Below are 19,871 nucleotides of genomic sequence, written 5' to 3' on the forward strand. Positions count from 1 at the left end.
TTACTAAAACACATGTTAATCACTATCAATGACATACTTTCGAACCCTGCCACTTAAACATAAATTATTTAATTATCTCTTCCTTATTATATTTGAAGTTTTTTCTTGCATTGTACGTTTTATTGTGTAGAAATTCGTATTAAAATTAGTTTGAATATAAATCTGTATTGTTTGTTTGTTTTTTAATTTCGCGCAAAGGTAAAGGAGGGCTATTTGCGCTAGCCGTCCCTAATTTTGCAGTGTTAGAGTAGATGGAAGGCAGCTAGTCATCACCACCACCGCCAACTCTTGAGCTACTCTTTCAACAACAAATAGTGGGATTGATCGTGGGATACAGAATAAGGGAATACATCCAAGGTAGAAGTGGAATATGTTATATTTCCTTAAGTCCAGTTCAAACTGTAAAGTTTGGTTGTTTAGACGTAGACAAATTATATTTTGGTAATTGCATCTTAAGTTTAATAAAAATTTTTCCTGGAAATATTAAAAAAAAAGTTTCATTACTTTTTCCTTCATTATTTGTATTAAAAATAACAAACATAATATTAACTTTTAAGGTAAAAAGATGATAGTTTACAAAATGATAAAGTAATTAAAATCACCTGTGTTAATATAGTGTATACGATGACATGACTACCGCATGACAGGAATTAGGTGATATCTTTATATATTTCCTATTAGTGTGGTGTGCTACAATCAAAGAACCAAATATAACTTTTCTGTCTTAGTTGTGTGCGCAATATCACTTTTTTTTTCGCTTCTAGTGTTATTTACAAAGCACGTGGTATTTTCAGATATTGTATTAGTAGTATTCATAATTTATAAAGTTTGGTGTTGACTGTTGCGGGCCAAGTGTGTTAAGGCGGTCGACTCCTAATCCGAGGGTCGCGAGTTCGAATCCCGGTCACACCAAACATGCTCGCGCTCCAAGCCGTGGGGCGTTATAATGTGATGGTCACTCCCGCTACTCGTTGGTAAAAGAGTAGCCGAACAGTTGGCAGTGGATGGTGATGACTAGCTGCCTTCCCTCTAGTCTTACACAGCTAAATTATGGACGGCTAGCGCAAATAGCCCTCGAAATTCAAAATCTGCGCGAAATTCAAAAACAACAAACCACGTGGTTTTAAGTCTGTTCAGGTTGTGTGCAAAATCGTATATCATTATTTTTTTCCTACAAAATAAAGCAATTTTTTGAAGACGCTGGTTACTTACAATTTACTATCTTGTTATAAATATTGAGTAGTAACGTATATCTATGTTTACAGTTTATGAGGTGGAAAAATTTGAACGCAAGCAAGACAGTTTTTTTTTTCAATAACTGATTTTATTCTACTACCGTTGAAACTTTTCGTATCTGTACAACTGGTGATAACACCGGCTTTCTAAGAAACATTTATTCAGGTTACTAGAGCTCTTTATCACAAACTGTCAAGAACTTACTTTACCATTAAAATCTTTAAAGAAACATGCAACCAACATTAAAAAAACACTGTGTGCTCTTGTTTAAATGAATTTAGTGAGTGTTACCTATGCTACTGCAATAAGTTAATGCGCAGGTTATGCGTTGTTAACAAAATCAGTTTCAGTTAGAAACTGAGAGAAGAAAGGAAAATGTTGATGTGCTAAAAATTGAAAATTCATTGTGATTCAGCACTTTCAATAATGCATTGTGGAAATTTCTACTTTAATGGTAATATTACATTTATTACATTCTTTAAAAATCTTTGACATCAATTGTTTAATGTTACAGCAACAGTAGGCAGATTTATCAGACTTTCATAAAGATTTGAAATCTCTTGAATGATGCCCGAATATTTATAAGCAACGGATGTTAATTAAAAAAAAAGCGTAAAAACTTTCCAAGTATGTAAACAACACACGATAACTATTTCCTTCATATACTCATGTTTAATTATCTTCTGGCAATGTGTTAACTAAAATAAAATCACGTATCATCATTTCCTATGCCAACAAATAAACAAATATTGATACAGACGTACGAAGAAACCATCCTATCGTAAAGAACGTTGACATTTGTTTTAAACTGGCAGACTTCTATCTCCCTTCAGTAGGCGAATCTAATAAAAATATCGTAAACTCTGTTGAAACATAGCTTTCAGTTTATTTGTGTCAGAACGTTGAATAGTCTGGAAATATATTTATAGTCACAAAGCAAAAAAAATGTTCACATCTGAAAATACATCAACAATGATGGACCAAACAATGCTCAAGACTATGTTTAAGGGTAGTACAGCGATTGAATGATAAACACAATATTTTGAGAAATGTATGAAAAATATTTATGAAATCTAAAGTACGAACATATACGAGTAATAAGTATTTTTACAATATATTTATATTATATTTAATTTTATATATATTTATGTTTCATTTATTTATTTATTTATTGTATATTTATATTTGTTTTTATATATAAATATTAATATTTTATTTATTTTTCTTTATGTGCACTTGTGAGACGATTATAGCCTCGTATAGTGGCTTCAACAATACATCCACACGCATTAAAACTAGTTTGCGTGTTCCATTTAGTTTGTCAACTGAATTATGTTAAGATTTACTGTACTGAAAAAAAACCGTCACTTATGGAGATGTAATGGGTTAAGCACAACTCTTCACCAACCGTTAGACGTGGATTGTAAACTGACGTTTAACTGTGTTCTTAATACGCTTCTTACAAACCCTAATATGATATCGTACAAGATCTTAGAGTATTATTCATAGGCCATTGTAAGATGGTTGAGCTAATAGTTGACAGATTTATTTGCTGTTTTTTTGTAATACGCCTCTTACAAAGACTAATACAACATCGAAGATATATTATTGTATTATTTATCGGATTATTGTTGGACGGTTACTAAATTTACACTTCTCTACATGATGTTTGAGGAAACAAATATCATTTGCTCGCTTTAAATAAGCAAACAGTTATTTTCTCAAGTGCATAACGTTAAACGTTTATCATAAATAAATCCACACCATCAGGTTCATGAACACGTTGGTGTCATGTATAGGACGGTAGGAACATGACGTGCATGAGGTGTAAACAGCTAATAGTAGTCACCTATTACTAGGAATGTGCGCTTATTGTCATTCCCAACATTTTGAATGCCGTTTCCGGTAAACATAAATTTGAAGTTTCATACAGTCACTATATAGATCAAGCCCAAAACATCCCACGCTTTAATATATTTCAAACTCTTTTAAGCAAAGAAAATAAATTTAACGCCCTAACAAACAGTGTTGTTTTCAACAAATGTCTAACACAATATTTATGAATTATCGTGATAGAATGTCTAAAGTAACGTTTATATGAAAGTGCTTCACAAAATAGTTTACATCTACATGAACGTTCGAAACATAGTAACCAGTCAAGCTTACGTGAATTTTCAAAACAATCTAGTAACGTCTGTATGAATGTTTAAAACAGGATAACCAATATTGTCAACATGAAAATTGAAAACAGAATATCCAGTGACGTTTACATAAATGTTCAAACAGAATATCCAATAACGACTACATAAATGTTCAAAAAAGGGTATCAGTAACGTCAAAACAGGATATCCAATAACGTGTACATAAATGTTTAAAACAGGATATCCAGTAGCGCGTACATAAATGTTCAAAACAGGATATCACATAATGTATAAATAAATGTTCAAAACAGGATATCCAGTAACGTCTACATTAATGTTCAAAACAGGATATCCAGTAACGACTACATCAGTGTTCAAAACAGGATATCCATTAACGTCTACATAAATGTTCGAAACAGGATATCCAGTAACATCTACATGAATGTTCGAAACAGGATATCCAGTAACATCTACATGAATGCTTAATACAGAATATCTATAGTCATGTTCACCTGAATGATCTTGACAAAATATCTAACTTACGCCTACATGAATGTTTTGGACAGCATATCTAATAACTTTACACGAATGGTCTAAGCATAATGTCTGACAACCCGTGAAAGTTCTTGATAGCATGATTAAAAACATCTATATGAATACTCTTGACAAAATAACTAGTAAGTTGGTTTGAATGTTCTAGAAATATAATCTGGTAATAACTGCAAATTGACTATTTATCATTGACTGCTGTAACTGTTTGAAACGCTATTAATATATTGTGTTAATGTGTTTAAGTGTGTCGATTTGACGACATCTTTAGTGGTGCTACTTATTTCACTTCACTTGTGAGTCTTAAAATAAATTACTGATTAGAACGTAAAACAGTAAATTTCCATGAGATGTCTCTGTAGTTCCTATTTCATTTTTAAATTATGGTTTCCTGTAAGCTCACACGTAAAAGAAATTAAAGTTACAATTCTAAATAGATTATAAGGAATGCTTACTTACAAATGAGTATTTTTTTTACATCAGATAAACTACGGGTTTTTAGTGGACAGATGCGTGTCAGTAAAACAACAATTTAAGAGATGTACTTGTCTGAGGTAACTCGAGTGTGACAAAAAGACAAAACGATTTGGCCAGACAAAATTTAAGACAACCCATCTGAGACTAATTTATGAAACCCTTCATGTGTTGTGTAAGATTATTTTGAAGTCAAAACTTTGTTTACGTTCAAGATGTGTGAATACCACAATGAGGAAAGTGTTTTGATTCACCATCTTTACATGTAAGTGCTTCCAATTTTTCGAGGCAAATCAAGAAATCATTGCTTTAGAGAAAAGGTAACAACAAAAATTTTTACTGGGGCTTCGCCTAGTTATCCAATTTCAACTTTCTGCTCAATTCATATCATCAGTTTCCTTTACTATTGACATAGATTACTTTGCGCCAACATCTCTGTTGCTACAGATATTTTTTCCCCATTTTGCTGTTATTGTGTGATTGGTCAGGCAGAATAAACATAGCTAAAGAGTCGAGAACTATTCCCAACGAGCTTTGATATCTAATTGGAGTTGCCACTGCTCGTGTTGTCTGTCATGAAGAAAGAAAAAAACCGGTAATTCTTAAGAGAAACTCTTTTTCGCAGAAATTTGGTAAAAAAAAAAGTATGCAAAAACTTTTAGCAGTGCACGATAATACCCTAAATTGAAATTTCCGATTTCCTTCTCGTGTTAAGCTGCCATTATATTTCACTATAAACGTTGTAGAACTACATCTCCCGATATATTCTAGGTAATCGTTGCTATCAATGCTAATAGTAGCCTTGTGTCGCACAACTAGCATCAAGCAACAAACCCTGCAATTACCACGGCCAAGCCACAGCTGCACGAGATCTGGTTGATCATTTGTTTGCTACTACAGGTAATCGTAGAAAATTAGCATGCAAAAATGTCTGGAAGTGAAAGACTAATGACAATCAAACACGACAATCCTAGATGAAAGGTACAAGGAATTTTTCTCCTTACTTCAATCGTTTATTAGATGTGGTTTTAAAGCAACCGAAGTAGAGAATGTTTTTTTTACATAAACCATAGTCACTAAACATAGAAGTGATGTTTTAATTTTAAGATTTCAATCATATAAATAACCATCGAAATAAAGTATTAAATATATTAAGAATTAAGTTCGTACAAAATGTCGTATATGGGTATTTTGAGTCAGGCAACAATATACACATTATGATAATGACTTACTCTTAAACTGCCCTCTACGTGCTGATCTTATACGACAAATTAGATCTAGCTTAGTTGGTGCCTGCGGATGTACAAAACACCAGTTGTGAAATGTAACACTGTATGAAACCACTCCATAATAAAGGATTTATTAAAATACAAAACGTCTGATAAGTGTTCCTTCGGATCTAAATTTTTCACTTAGCTACCTTCATATATCTAATAAGCTAAATGTATAATGCAGATAGACATGCACGAAAAAAAAGGCTCGGCATGGCCAGGTGGTTAAGGCAATCGACGCGTCAGCTGAAGGTCGCAGATTCGAATCCCCGTCAAACCAAACATGTTCGCCCTTTCAGCAGTGGAGACGTTATAATGTGACGGTCAATCCCACTATTCCTTGGTAAAATAGTAGCCTAAGAGTTGGCCGTGGAAGGTAATGACAAGCTGACTTTTCTCTAGTCTTACACTGCTTAAGACGGTTAGCGCAAATAGTCCTTGTGTAACTTTGCGCGAAATTTAAAACGAAAAAGAAACGAAAATAATTCATATTTCATGCAAATTTTCAACTGCACGAGTTCAGAATGTAGAGAAATCCAGACACACGTTGTTGTTTACAACGTTGAACAACATTAAGTACGCCAAGAGAAATTCCATTGGGTAAAGCCATTTACCTATACATATTTATATGTAATTATCTATTCTGTTTCAACATATATAATTGATGAATACCTTGCACACAAAAAATATACAACTTGACGCAACTTGTCAAAAGCTACACTCAGCCCAGAGAGTAACTCTTTTACAGAATTAACAGTGCATATTATATCAGGTAATTTATGAATAAAAAATAAAAATCAAGATATTTTAATAAGTTACTCCAATCATTTCCTAAACTAAATCTAGAAACTTTTAAGAAAATCAAAATATTATAATTGTAACACGTTATTTTTCTTGTTTCTCTCTTTGTTATCAAAAATCAGTTTAAAACTTGAATGCATACAAATTTAATTTTTCATACTGATCATTGTAGCTAAAACCAGCTAAGGAAAAGTTTCCAGTGGTGTGATACTACGACTTTGTAGGTGTTTTAAATCACCTCTACAAACATAATATATGTTCTTAAATGCTAGGTTAAGCAGTTTGAAAGGACTAGTTGCAGTTACATATTATGTGTCTCTGTAATATTAGGATAAATCATTTGTTTGTTTTAGAACAAAACCATATTAGGGTATCTGTCGAATCCTTTGCATGGAATCGAACCCCGCTTTTAGCGTTGCAAGTCCGTAAACTTATCGCTGTCCTAGCGGAAGACATAACCACATTAAATGGGGTAGTTACACTTTCGTTCTACATATCTTTTTAATACTAGGGTAGCCAGACCGTCTTTTATGTCTCCATAATTCTGTGGTAGGTACATTTAATTTATATATTCGCACAACGCTAAGCTAATAGTTTGGGATAAAGTTGCATTTTAATACATATATATATATAACGCTGGGAGAACAGTTTGACAAAGGTAATTAAATTTAACTTTTATATGCGTGCAATGTTGAGATGACCAGTCTGAGAGATGGATACATTACTCTTCTGTATACCTCTATGTTGAATTTATATGATAATATACACTATAGTTAATGTAGAGCATATCAAAACAAAGCTCTAATCGTAAACTTTAGCATCTATCGGTGTAATATCTTCAACTGACTCTGCTTCAATTTAGACCTTAGGGGCATGTTGCTGCTTAGAAGTCTTTTATGATGTAACCATTGAACTTTGATGAAGTATTGTTAGCTCTTTACTAGTTTTTGGTTCTATCCACTGACAAAATATTGTTTTATCTTATCTATTTCTCTCTAGCTTGGATCTGAGGGGTTGCTTCAACTTTCTTTTGATATAGCCTCCTAAATCTGAAGGAGTAATGTTATTTCTTAGCTATTTTTGCTGCAACCACACAGTTCTAAAAAGATGTAAGGTAATCTTTTGTTGCCTCTGGTGTGTGTAGCCATCAGGTCTTGAAGTTGCTTAGGACTGTAAAATTGTGGTTTTAGTGTTGTGTTAATAGCTCTTAGCCACTGTGTTTTCACTGTTTGTGAATATCCGCGCAAAGCTATACAAGAAATGACTCTCCTAGCTGTCATTAAATTTAAAAGGTTAAACAAGATAGAAGGTATCTAGTTAACATTACCAACTGCCAACTCTTGACCTGTTCTAATGAAACGCTGAAATTTGACCATTACACTTATGAAGGAAGAACTTACGTCCTCACAGATCGGAACATAATTTTGCGGAAACAGGACGCGAACCTAACCCTCTGATTTATTTTCCACCACTTTAACTACTGGACCACGACTATTGGTTACTGTGATTCAAATACGTAGTTCTTATGGGATGTTGATACTTTTCAATTATACTTGGCTCAGATATTTTCGAAGATGTATTGGAAATCCTCACTTGTTTTTGATTGTTTACAAAAACATGTAAACTGAAGTAACGTTAGTTCTTAGATCACGTACACAGTTATTTAACTCTACCTGTAGCACAAAATGTGTACTTTAGTTTTAACTCCTGCAAGTTCTTTCATAGTCAATTAACCTTGCTCTTGAAGTTCGCAGAAGACCTTGAAATTATGTTTGTAGCCTTCAATCGTCATAAACAGACTAATAGATAAGAAAAGTTGTGTATATGTTTTATCTCTCTTTGATACGATTATTAATTTAAAAGTCTTACGTGTAAGAGTTAGAAAGCAATTTTGTGAATATTTTCACAATTCTCAAACATTTTGTTTCAGACACTTAGACCTGAAATAATTTCGTCAGTTTTCCATATTGTTGTTTTCTTAATTAAGCACAAAGCTACAGAATGGGCTATCTGTGCTGTGTCCACCACGTATCGAAACCTGGTTTTTAGCGTTGTAAGTCCGCAGACATACCGCTGAGCCACTGAGGGGCTTTCCATATCGATGCAGCTGCTAAAATTCATGCTAATCGAAAATAACATTAAAACACGAAAAGTAAGTAACTGTAGAAGTAACGATATGTACTCTTTTACAAAGAATATTAGAACAGCTAGTACTAATTCTCTAACTTAAATTGTTATCTCTTTGGAAGAATATATTATTTATGGAGATAAACAAATTGTATACCTAAAGCAAGAATATATTTTGTATCCCTAGTGGCGGAACTAGCAATTAAAGCAAGCAGTTACTATTATATACTGCTAATAACTATAAGAGGATTTACATAATTCAATGTTTAAAAATATGCTATGTTTTGTTTACTTTTCTTCCCCATTCACACGACTGTTTTTCGCACGTTTTGTTGTTTTAATCACGCTACTTCTGCATCTTGTGCCAGACAGTTTTCGTCTGGACAACAAGAGAAACTTTAAACCTGCTAGTGTCTGTTGTCATGATGCATTTAATTTGATCTGAACTGGTCTAACAAAAGTGTGTGGCAACACCAGCGTTGGCTGCCAACCGAATAAATAGTGGAGTGCTGTTTGCAGATCTAATGTTTTTACTAAGCAATCTCAAAACCAATAGTGTCTCTCGCGTGACGAACGCTATAATGTTCTAAGAGAAAAGGAAATCAGATCTTTACGAGAGAAAAGTTTATTATGTTTGCAAGTTTTCCTGTAAGTAGCAATTACGCCTGTCTTCAAGCAATATACATATATATATTCCTTTATTTATAATTATCCCGCCTAAAGGCGCCACAAAATACATTTTGCATTCGCACGTTTCTAATGAAAGCCTGCAGGCTCGATTAGAAACACGAACTACACGTTTATTTCCGCGGTAAGGAGCTGGTCAACTAAGGCAACTGACTACTGACTATTTTTGGTTAAATTATATTAGGAACAACACTGGATGGTTACTGATCACGAACAGAGCACAGTTGTAATAGTCTATTTTGTAATCCACATTGCAAATTATAGAATATCTTGTTTTGTGTACTTTAAGCTATACACACTAGAAGTGCTCAACATTCTTACGTGTAGGTATTTTGTTCTAATAATAAAAACGTTTTTATTTCTGTATCTTTACCATTGCAAATAATTTTTAAAAGAATTCATGTTGAAACATTCACACGTCATTTATACTTCAATGTTAATGTATTTAAGTTCACACATAACGTTTTTTACTTTTATTTTTTTCAGTTTCATTGACTTTAGCAAGTAATAGGATTAGAGAAAATGTTTATTACTTGGTTCTAAACTATCTTAAAGTTACTTCCAGTAAAATGTACGTAAAGTTTACTTACCACAAAGTTTATGGTTAAGCACAATAATTAATTTTTTGTTGTTGTTGAAATGGACGAGATAATACATGAACAAGTTATCAAATGACGTTTAGATCCATTTCTGTCGTTCAATTTGATAACAACTTTCCATTAAGACTTTAAACAATAAAAGACAATTTATAGAAAAAGATTAAGAAAACCGATTTAATATTTTCCTCATACTCCGTAATGATATGAGCACCAGTAAGAAATAATGTGACACTTAATAAACAAATATAACTCGCCCAACCTATTTTGAACGTAGTTTTATGTTTTTGGACTCGATAAATGTTTTAATAATCATACGAGATCGTCTTTGAAAGCTGCGAAGTAACGTGTTTTATATGTTTAAATAATAATATCACCTTTTCAACATGTTTAATACACAGTTCAATTCTAATTAGAGACACGGGACTACAAAGTTGTTCTCAAATATAAGCTGTGTTTGTTCTGTTTCTGTTGTTCTTTTCAAGCAGCAACAACGTTTCCCAGCAATATTAAACTCCTTCCACTGATTTAAAAGTATTTTCTAATGGTTTAGTAATGCATCATGTTTTATTAGTGTAATATTCAATAGTTACTGGTTAATTCATTACTATTCGGCGAATTTATATAGTTCCCTTGTTTCAAATCAAGTATGTATTCGGCATCCCCTCAATTCTTTTGGATTTATATGCATTTTTCCTAATATTACTTTCAAGCTAAAATTAAAGGCTTAGAAAGGTTATAAATACCAAATAGACGCGGTAATGAAGCAATAACATTTTTATGTAATCTGTACTTTTGCTACCTAACTCAACGATGAGTTGATTTATATAGGTATAGATTGTTGGGTGATAGTATTTTACTTTCAGTATTTGATGGTATAATTAAAAATTTAATTTTAAGTACCTTCAGGATGTCTTGTAGAGAGCATTTAAAACGCTCCTACTGGCACAGTGGTATGTCTGCCTACGTATACTGCTACAAACCTGGTTTCGATACTTGTGGTGGGCAGAGCACAGCTAACCCTCTGCGTAACTTTATGCATTACAACGAAACAAATAAGATAATTATAAGAAGTGATGCATTTGAAAGTTGTTTTAGATTTAAATACAAACAGATCTTTACACGGTTACACTTAACAATCAAGTCTATCCATAACAGATAATCTAAGCACTTTACGACGAATTTCTCTCTCAAAACAAACATGAAACGATATGTAATTTTTATTACATAAAACAAAAAATCGTTTCGCTTGAGAGGTGAAGGAGCACATGGAAGATGTAAAACATATTAGTTTGTAAAAGAAAAAGAAAAAACAAATAAAGACCAGCTTTGATAGTATATATGTATATGTGTATAAACTCTAAATACATGTTTACTTTAAATGGTAAAGTTCTCTTACAAACCTCTATGAAATCAAATCTTAACTTTTGTTAGACAAAATCGTAACTCCAAATTAGGAAATAAAAAGCCTGGAACAAAATAAAAAGTAAATAATAATAAGTTGTTACAGACACGAGATTTTTTTAAGTTATCAACCAAGTTGAAGAAGTTGATATGTTGAAACAGTTTAAAAAAAAGTCCTCCTACTTCTGACTTCAAATTTCCTCATTGTATAGGACATTCCACATATTTTTTTTTGAGTTAAACAAACTAATATATATATATGCACCATCAAGATTTTTCTATCAATGAATATTGATTACCTTGCCAAGATGTCTTTGGTATTTAATTTCATTCGAATAATGTACTTAAAAACATCAAGCTTGAAAAACTAATAGGAATTTTGTTTTTGTTATCATCGTAGCTTCAACTGCAAACAATATTATACATCAAAAATATATAATCCACATGATCGAAATTATCTGTTATGATATACGTCATAGATAACTTACGTTTTAAAGACAAAATGCTTAATTGTTCCTGTTTTAATAATTCTTGTATCTTCCCAATATTCAACTCTGCCTATTTATTTTAACCGCAGTTTCACTTATACGTGCTCTTAAAAATAAATCGAAAATTAAACCACGAATTTAAATTATCTATTTTGGCATTTTAAAAATAGTGTTTATGTCCTATCTTAACTTAAAGCGTATAAATATTTTGTTTTACTTTATAAGCAATTATATTGAAATTTGGGATAGACCTAAAAATTTCAGCAGCAAAAAAGGAAAACTAATTAATCTTGAATATTTTTAAAAGTGTACATAAACTACTTGAAAACTGTCAAGTGAACAAATAAAAACCTGAACTTTTAACGTGCTTGATGAAACGTTATAAATAGCAAAAAATGTACAAAACTGTTTATAAATAACTATATCTATTTTAGATTTAAAAAATTACGAACTTACGAATCAAATTCATTTTAACGGCTTATGTATTTTTAATACTGTACGGCGTGAAGCATTATTTTTAAATGAGTATTAAGCTGGTAAGGTTTATTTATTTGTTTATAATAATTGACATTGGGAAAAAATATTATATGTCTTATCAAAAATTGCTCATACTTGAATAGCAATTTTCACTCTAGATTTTCAAACTAGAGTACTTCTACCTCAGTCATTTGTTTACACTATTGTCGTATTTCTATTTAGAACAAACATCATTTTCCTTGTTATACATTGTTTATATTTTGTATACAAATAACATTCCACTGTTCAATTGCACTACTTCCGTTTTACTATAAAGTTTTCAATCTACTCCCATGTTTATTTTCATTCGTGTTTTAAGCCAGAAATGTTTTTTAAACAAGAAAACAACAACACATTATAAACTTTAAATATGCATGTAATATAGATGTAGAAATTCGCATATTTGTTCTTTATTTTTATTTAATATATTAACGTTTTACTTGTTGACTTGCTTTTCATTGTTATAGTCGAGCTTCATTAGATAGAACCGTCTCTTCGTTTACGGGAATCATTGGTAACTTCTGGAGGCATTTCTCTGCTAATAAAATATTTCATACTAGCTATGATTAACCTTTTCATGTGTGTATAGTATATATGTTGAAATTAAGATTAGATAATTAGAGTTTGTATAAATTTTCAATCTTTACTTTAAATTTATTAGGTATTTTACTCCAGTTGCTGAAACGTCTTAAAAATCAATTTGCGAACTATTTGCTCCTCAAATTACCGACTTATTTTACCGTTCGTTACCACTGGAGTATACACATTACATTACATTGAGTAACTTTGCGTTTTGCCTGTTATAGCTGTCAAATTAAAGAACTAGCTAACAAATTCTATGAAATTTCTCATTTTCTATGTCAGATACAGAGAACACCCAGCAATAATTATACAGTGAGATATATTTATGTAAGCATTTTCGTGATTCATATATTATTAAGGGCTATGTCATCAGAAAAGTTTGTTTGTTGAATTTCTCGCAAAACTACACGAGGGCTATCTGCGCTAGCCGTCCTTAATTTAGTAGTGTAAAACTAGAGGGAAGGCAGTTAGTCATCACTACCCACTGCTAACTCTTAGGCTACTCTTTTACCAACGAATAGTCGGATTGACCGTCGCATTATAACGCCCCCACTGCTGAAAGAGCGAGCATGTTTGGTGTGACGGGGATTCGAACACGCGACCCTCGGATTACGAGTCGAGTGCCTTAATAACCTGGCAATGAGAAAAGTCTGAGATCCACGAACAAATTTATAACAATATGTTTGAAAAGCCAATTGCATTGAAATATATTGTAAAAAAATATTAACGTTCTCGCTAAAAACATAACTGATTATAAACTTCAGTTCTTTTAGGGTACAAAAAATACTCACTATCTGTCTTTAGTGAAACACAGTTGAACGTTATAAATAATAATTTTAAACCCTAGAAATATTGGCTTTTTTTTCCTTTCATATCCTACAAAAATCTTGATGTTTCCTTTATCACTGACGAAAAGTAGTTTCAATATTTATTTAATGTATATAAGTTGGCTATGTATTACAAAAGCTGAACAACTAATAGTACTAAATTGTTATTATTTGTAAATCTCGTGAGCGATTAAATTTTGCCCTTTTATTAATTATAAAAAAGGAAGTTTAAAAATTCATTCTTTGTACTTTTTCAACAGAACAATGAGTTAAATTCCACGAATCCAGAGAGAATTAAGTGAATGGGTATTCAAAGTGTCTCCGAAGTCATCACACAATGTACTTTATTTCTTGTTTCAACTCATCCTAGATTAATGGCCTGAGCTACATTCAAACGTTTCGCTCTCTGCATTTATGGATTTAATTCACGCTATGACTCTGTGCACGCCGTGATACAGTTATTGATCCTAGGTATACTTACCCGGCTATTCATGGTGCAGAACATCTGTCAACGGTTAGGTAGCTCTCGTACAAACCTAGAATGTAATCTCAACCTTTAAACCTGATTTAGGCTTCACGCTGTTTCTATTGTTCAAGCAGACATTAATTATATGATTAGCATTTTAAACTTCCTCAAGCCTATATTTCATACGGTATTTTTGTAAAAAAAGGTAGTGGATTTTAAACTATAAAGCAATGAACTATTTTTACGTTACGTTATCGTACTGAACGTATGTCTTGTTTCAAGTACTTTGCTTGATAGTATTGATTGTGGCAAGTAAGATAAATACAAAAGGCCACTTCACGAATTCTTCTTGTCCGAAAAGAAAGAGAGTTAACACCAACAATTATTTTTATTTCTCTTTGTTTGCATCAAACAATCGAAGAGAAATTTTGGTTTTTTTTTCTAATACATTAAATCATGTGTATTTATCTCCTTTTTTTCTACATATTCGTGAACCAAATTATCTGTTATGACCGTTGGGACGTCATTTCCGGATATTTTAATTCCAATATTGAATGTTATTCATTGTTTGACTATAATATCACATCTTCATCTCTTGTATTGATGTTCAAGGTCGAAATCCTTGCTTTAGGGAGAGAGTTTATAATATTTGACGATTAGGAACCACAGTGGTAGCGGTACAAATGCTCCGACACCTGGACCAACTAATCAAACACTTATGAATAAGGTTATAAAAATTACAGTAGTGTTTTAATGGTTTGAAAACAAACTTTCAAAATGTATGCTACCTTTTTAGTCCATATTTCATATAAATATTCGTAGCTTATAAATAAATATCTATTTATTTACGTAAATAACAACCATGAGATATAAATTTGCTATACGCGGGGCAATGTGTTCTTTAATAAGAATATAAAAACACGCACGAAAAAGAAAGCTTGAAGTGTGTGATAACAACAACACATCCAAGACAATATAATCAGAATTCTCTAACGTAAAATGAAATGTATTTCTTCAAAACATAAATCTACATTTATAGTTTTACCTATGCGTTCAAAAAGGTGTCTTTCTTTTCCAAAGATAAGAACAGAGGACGAAAAATTTTCTTCTTTAATATACTGCAGTTATAATAAACACGTGAAGATAAGGGTTGTACGTATCACTCTCATAATAATCACAATACATAGAGCTCTTCACTGCAGTTATAAGAAACACATGAAGATAAGGGTTGTATGTATCATTCTCATAATAATCACAATACATCGAGCTCTTCACTGCAGTTATAAGAAACACATGAAGATAAGGGTTGTACGTATCACTCTCATAATAATCACAATACATCGAGCTCTTCATAACTGGTTACATATCCAAGTAATATAATTATAATTTTTCAAGTAAACACCTTGGGCCCATGCTGCGGAAATTCGTTTATTCACGTCTCAACAAACAAGGATTGTTTGTGGACAATGACACATCTCATTTGAATATTTCATTGATAAAATAATCCCACGATCCATTAAAAGTAATAACGTATCGTTTGTTCTGTTGACCTGCTTATATAATAATGGGGATCCTAGTTATACATTTTCGTTTGAATCTGACGTAATTATGTAATTCAATATCTGTAGTCGTCGAATGAAAATTCTATAACATTTTAGATCAAGTACACGAGAAACAGTGTTTTAATCGCATACGTAACTGTAAAAATACACAAAAGAATCATCTCTTAGAAAATTGCCTGTTTTTATTTGTTTGTTTAGAATTAATTACAAAGCTACACAATGGGCTATCTGTGATCTGCCCACCGCGGGTATCGAAACTTGATTTTAGCGGTGTGAGTCTACAGACATACTGCTGTGCCACTGGGGGGCTATCTGTGCCCTCAGTCCTTATTTTTGAAGTAATCGACTGAAGGGAAAAGAGATAGTCACAAGCACCCAACTCTTGGCTCATTCTTTATTAACGAATAGTGGAATTTTGCCTGTCACACTCCAACGGCCACATAGCTGAAATGAGCAAGGATTTTCAGCGAAGGGTTTCGATCCAGCAACTTGCAGACTGTGAGCCGAGCATCCTCACCACAGGACAATTATTATTCGTTATTATTTTATACAACGCTGGGAAGAATATTACAACATAAACTGGTATTAACTATAATTTCAGTCATGTTTATTAACATACAGTGAAACTGAACTCAAACGTACATAAAACTGAGCCTTCTGTCCTGAAACTGATCATTTATTATGAGTTTATTAGGATAAGCTTACAGATAGTAAGTAGTTCATTGGTACGTACATAAAATTGTAAAATACACATCTGCGGTTGACCTAGTAATGTTATTTTCGACATCGAAAGGTGAAGAGAGTAAAATAGGCCTTGCTATTACGTATGTTGAGGTAATGTCATTAAATGTTTCTCATTGGAAGATTGTCTTCAAGATGAGTAAACGTACTTAGCGACTGATAAATTAACTCTATCCAACTTGTAAATGAAAATTAGTTTTTTCAGTTTCCTGTGTATTTATTTTAAAATATCGCACAGGTACAAAGTGAGTATTTATACTTATATGACTCCAACCGAACTGGTAGACTAAAGACAAGGCAGCTGGTAAACAGCCCCATTGCCGTTTATATGGGTTTTCTTATCTGACCGGATAGTGGATTTGACCGTCACTCTTACAGCCACCCACTACATCACAACGCAAAACGCTTTCTCGTGTGACACGATCCGATGAACTCACGCTAGACCCTAATTTCCTTTTACGGCTTCATTCTCTTAAAAAAAAACAATGAAGATATTTAAATGTTATAGATGAGTTATTAGGTTACTGTAATATTCATCACATGTTTACAATTATCTTTAGATAACATTTTTTTCTTACTTTAATTACATATGCAGGGTAAACTGAGTGATTATGCATCTTTCTTTTGTTCAGTATTTTTCCTCAGAGAAGTTCGTATTTAATTTCCACTGACTGAATGGTTATGTTTCAAATACTCAAACATCAAAGGGTAAGAGATAATCTAAGCTTCATTCAAAAACTAAAGCAATTCTCAGAATTATTGTCCCTCTAAAATATTTCAATTATTAGTTTTTTATTGGGGTAAGGTCATGACCTCATGACCTATAAATCAAAAACAAAGCCCGTTAATATATTTTTTTTCATGACCAAATCTCGGACAGAGATATGTGTGCAAACAATACCGGAGGCAGGTATTATACAAAAAGTGTTTTGTGTTTCAAGATTTGTGATTTTTCGCACTAAAATTGTTGTAAACGAAGTTCTTTAAATTTCTCATTTCTTTCTAAATAAAATTACTATAATCCTAATTTTCTATTTCTTTGAAGTTAAGTATAAAGCTACACAATGGGCTATCTGTGCTCTGCTAACCGCGGGTATCGAAACTTGGTTTCTAGCGTTGTACGTCCGGATACTTGACGCTGTGCCACTAGGGGCGCCTAGATTTCTCCTGATTTATTGTTCTTTTTTTAATGAACATTTGCGACCGAAACAACATTTAAGGATGTATAATATTTTTTGTTGTACTTTTACTCTAATTCGTCAATGAAACTAAGCGAAACATTTGTAAGTTTGTGAAAACATTTTTCCAGATAAAGGAATACATACAACGTTCTTTCATTTTATAACTTGTCCCTGAAAAATAATTCAACACTAAATTTATTCGAGTATCTAAATTACTCCTGGATAAAACTAAAAATGTAATTGCTCCTTAGAAGTAACATACGTTACCAGTGAATACAACTAGTACAGTAAATGTTAGGCTTCAAAAAAAGAAAGAAAAAGCTTTTATGACAAGAGCATAGGAGAAAATTTTATTCATTTTAAACGAACATCTTGTGTGAAACGAGTAAGTACTTAGGAGATACACGGTAAATTTTGCAGGGGACCATCACAATTAAATCAGACACAATTCAATACGATATATTAACTACAGTTTAAGCAATATACAAACACAAGGGATAGGTAGATAGTGTACGAAATACAAATTCTAAATTTTCCAAGAAATATAAAGTAATTACAATGATTTTGTTTATATTAGGCTGAGCAAACAGCTACGAAAGAACAAGCTATAAGAACATGTTAATGAAAAATTACAAAGTAAAAGGATTATATGAAACGAATAAAATCGCTTTTGTCGTGATGAAACAAATGTAAACATGTCTTTTTCAATAAGACATCTAGTTTTGATTTGTTTTTTAGTAGTTGAGGTCCGAGGCAATTACATTTAGCCCTAACACCAAGCCATGTTTAAACTAATGAGACAACGTTGTTAATGTATTTTCCATGATAGGATAAAATTATTTGCATTTTGTTATGACATTGTTTAATTAAAACACTAGTAAAAATATTACTTAGGGTCAACCCTATTCTACATGGCAGAAACGTAGACCCTGTCTGCCGAAATGAAACAAGTTGGAAGCATTTGTAACATAATGTTAAAGCCTAATGATGAAGATCAGCTACTAGAAAAACTAATGAGGAAGTATTGGAACACGCAGAGACAAAAAGAAAAACTGCTGGACATACGTAGGAAGCACAAGAGGAGACACTTTAGGTATATATTAATTAGAGCTGAGGAAAAGTTGGCAAAGAACCTGATGGGTGAAATAATACGAAGAAGAGAGGGAAGCAGACAGAGACTCACTTGGCTGGATGACATTAGAAAATGGATTGGAGATGAGACGCTTGTTGGCAGCGAAAAATAGAGAACAATGAGAAACCATAACCATTCATCCACAAAATTGAAAAAACCGCCATGATTGCTAATTAATTAAGACACTAAACGTAAAGAATCTGGCCAATTAAAAATACTTTGAAGGAAGAACACTGCAAGAAACAAAACAAAAAAGACTATGTTTCCATCTAATATTTCATAATAAGCTACTAAAAACTGTAAAACAATTTTCCAGGAATTATTATTCTTTCTATACATAAACAAAGCTCGTTATCACTTGCAGTTGAGCGCAGCTGAAGACGCAGCGCATTTCGTTTCAATTATTCAAACAGCAACGGTTCATATATATATATATATATATATAACAATAAATAGATGCACAAATTTCTTTACTATCCTTGGTCCTGAAAATTATGCCAAAACCTTTTGGTTTTTCATGATTAGTCCCGAAAAACAGACTCGTTCCTTTTCGTTATTGAATGAACCCTAAAAGCGAATGAAGCCTTATGCGATATTCACATTAACCCAAATTTTATATAAAACTCGATGTTTATTCACGATAAACAAACTGTTGAAAAATATCTATCTTCCATTCACAATTGCTTCGAATTCAAGATAATCCCATTGTTTTATATGCGACAAACTTGTATTGCAGAATAAAACAAGTTCTAGACTTCTATGAAACTCTTTGTTTTTAGTTGTTGCTTTACTTTATTCTGGTTATTAAAATTTATCATCAGAATCGTATTAATCACAACCAAAAAACATATCACTAAACATTCGACAATTCCGACTATGCAGCTTATACACAAGCATAATTTATTAATAATTGTTAAATTAACTTATATCTTCCTACGTTTGGAAACCTAAATTAACATAAAACTCTCTCAATTTTCATGACTGTTACGTACACTGTCACTTATGTTTATACATTATACTAAATTATACTAAATAATTTGTTTTTCAAAATGTACACAATTACTGCTTTGGCTTTAATAACACAGTGCAA

The 19,871-nt window shown here is 32.1% G+C and overlaps 1 protein-coding gene across 1 annotated transcript in view; it reads right to left on the bottom strand.

The window, feature by feature from the left end:
- LOC143255693 (uncharacterized) overlaps positions 1 to 19,871 on the bottom strand; it is a 45,327-nt gene that overhangs the window by 23,819 nt on the left and 1,637 nt on the right. The gene's annotated exons all lie outside the window — the stretch shown is intronic.

Source organism: Tachypleus tridentatus, chromosome 7 (assembly GCF_004210375.1).
Source record: "Tachypleus tridentatus isolate NWPU-2018 chromosome 7, ASM421037v1, whole genome shotgun sequence".
In the NCBI taxonomy this organism is placed as follows: Eukaryota; Metazoa; Arthropoda; class Merostomata; order Xiphosura; family Limulidae; genus Tachypleus; species Tachypleus tridentatus.